Raw genomic sequence first — 2890 nt, 5'->3', positions numbered from 1 at the left:
CTTAGACACTTATAGTACATGAAAGAGAAAACCCAAAATTATAGTCGTAGTATAATTGTTAACTTCTTTATATATATATATATATATATATATATATATAACATAAACCGAGCTACATCTGATAATGAGTAAGCGAGCAACAAGCTGCACCACTATCCCAAAAGATTTCGAAATTGTTTCGTTGTTTTTTACTATGTACTCACGCTACAAAATCGCACACCACAGCCAGTAACCAAATAATAAATAAACTCAAAAAAAAACAAATTCCCACTGGTTCTCATATGGGGAAACCTTTTAAGCCCACAAACCAATTTATTGTTTGGAGTTAACAATTTGTTAATTTAAAAATCAAATGTTTAATGTTTTAGCTTGTTATGCATTGAAACCTTCAAAATCAAATATAAATTAATTAAAAGTAATGTTAAATTAAAACGAACCCAAAAACTACTATAAGTATATGAAATATTTATATTTAATTTAGCTTATATTAAATATTTTTACACTTAAGCTTTGCTTGTTCCCAAGTAAACTCTCAAACTACACTCCAACTAACATAAGCAATAAAAATAGATAAAGCAATTCCTAGCAGATTAGAGATCCCAATGCATAAACGATTTTTAATGTGTAGACATGTATTATTAGGCTATGTGTAACACCCCGACCGATGGCGGATTATACATCGGGGCACCACATATTGTTTCATTACTCGCGACACTATTTGGGTGTCAATATTTAATAAATACATTTTCATTGCGCACGCGCAGAACATGAATCATAAAGTAACATAAATCATATCATAACTTAAAATATTCAAATAACATAACTTGTCTTGTTACATTTTAATCTAGGTCCAATGAAAAAGAAAACATCCTATGTGTCCTTGAGATTTCCAAAAGCAGCTACAGCAAACCTGAACATATATTAAAATAAAACGTCAACACTTGCGTGTCGGTGAGAAATCAAGTTTAATAGATATAAATAGATAAATACAAACACTGCGCGCAACATGTGCTTAACTGGGGTTTAACATAGGGTGTAATCAGATTGTGATCAAGCCTTAGATCATAGCTCATAGTTCAATCCGTGCTCCCAATTGAGCACAAAAACAAGAAAACATACGTGCATGTGTAACAAAACAAGAAAACCGTAAACGATAGGTCTCCCGTGTTCATCTAATGGATCCATGAAAACTTCGGAATAGGCCGTCAAAGCGGTTAATGAGTCACACATACAAATAAACAGCCAAGTAAACGTCCATAACACATGGGGTTTTGCGCACATAAGTTTCATAAACAAGTTTAAGACTCAAGTTGTACGAACACATGAACATCCCAAAATGTTAAAAATAAAAGGGGATTAGGTACGAGATTACTCACCTGAAAAAGGTATGTTGAAAGATAATGCAAGATTCAACTTTTAAACAAGCACAAGTTAACCTATAAATAAGAGGTTATTGGTTTAACGATTGGTTTTTATGTCTTGAATATATGCAGTAAGTATCGATTTCTGTTAGTTAAACAAATTAAAACAGAATATATATATTTATATTTACCGAGATTCTGGGCAGAACAGAAGAGAAGACGGAGGCAAAGAGAAGAGCGGCGGAGGAACTACGGCAGAGGGCAAAGGGAGAGAGATTTGGGGAGTGTTTAAGTGTAGTGTGTGTAGTGTTAAGAAATAAGAAAATAGCTTAATTTATAGGAAAACCCTAGGGAACACAATCCCTTGAAAGGGGGAAAAGATCTTATCAAATCAAGCAAAAGATATTAAAAAGCACAAGAAAACAAAAGCAAAAGATATTAAAAAGATATGCCGGCAGCTGCAGGGGATGGGGAAAAGCTGACAGGTTACAGGTTAAAGCATGGGAGGGGTCAGATAAAACACTGTTCAAGACATGCAAAAGAAGATTTCAAAAGATTATGTCAGTCATTTTTTCTGTCAACCAATAGGATTGGTGCGCATGCTGCGCCGAAAGTGGCTTTTCGGACAGATGTCGGAACTGACCTAAAGAGCTCAAACAAAAGAGAAGATATTTCAAAAGAATACAGGCTGACCTAAACGGAAGAAAGACTTAAGGTCTAGCGCGAAAAGACTCGAGCGCACGCGCGAGGGCGAAGGCAGACAGAACAAACCTTAGCGCGCCGCGGGAAGAACTACAATCCTTAGCGCGCCGCGGGAAGAACTACGATTCTTAGCGCGTCGCGGGAAGAACTATAATCCTTAGCGCGTCGCGGGAAGAACTACAACTCCTTAGCGCGCCGCGGGAAGAACAACAATCCTTAGCGCGTCGCGGGAAGAACTACAAATCCTTGGCGCGTCGCGGGAAGAACTACCATTCTTAGCGCGCTGCGGGAACAGTTCGCCTCGCGTATCGCAGGAACAACAGGTCTTCACGCAGGCTTCCTTGTAAGGAGTCTGGCGCGTGGAGCTGCGCGGACATCCTTAGGCGGGAAGAACCAAAGGACTAGCAAAGGGTAGAGAAAAAGGGGTTCAAGGCTTAAGGGTTAAGCAGAGGGGCGGGACGGCGACAAGAAAGAGAGAGAGGCGGGACGGCGACAAGAGAGAAAAGAGGCGGGACGGCGACAAGAGAGAGAGGAAATATTATTATTAGTAAGTAATATAAATATATATATATATATATATATATATATATAATTTATTAAATGTTAAATTTACAAAGATTAATAATCAAATTTTAAATCATAAAAAGAATCGGATTCGGAAACGGGTACCTGGGTCGGGTCGGATAGGGCAGTTGTCACAGTCTCCCCTACTTTAAGAAATTTCGTCCCGAAATTTATCTCGAAGTAGGTTGCGCAGAGAAAAGGTGCGGGTACTTGATCTTCATCTGATCTTCCCTTTCCCAAGTGAACTCGGCTCCGCGCTTGGA

Source organism: Bidens hawaiensis, unplaced genomic scaffold, assembly GCF_021521415.1.
Source record: "Bidens hawaiensis isolate Kalapana, Puna unplaced genomic scaffold, B.hawaiensis_p1.1 tig00013186_1, whole genome shotgun sequence".
Lineage (NCBI taxonomy): Eukaryota > Viridiplantae > Streptophyta > Magnoliopsida > Asterales > Asteraceae > Bidens > Bidens hawaiensis.
This window is presented reverse-complemented; position numbering follows the sequence as displayed.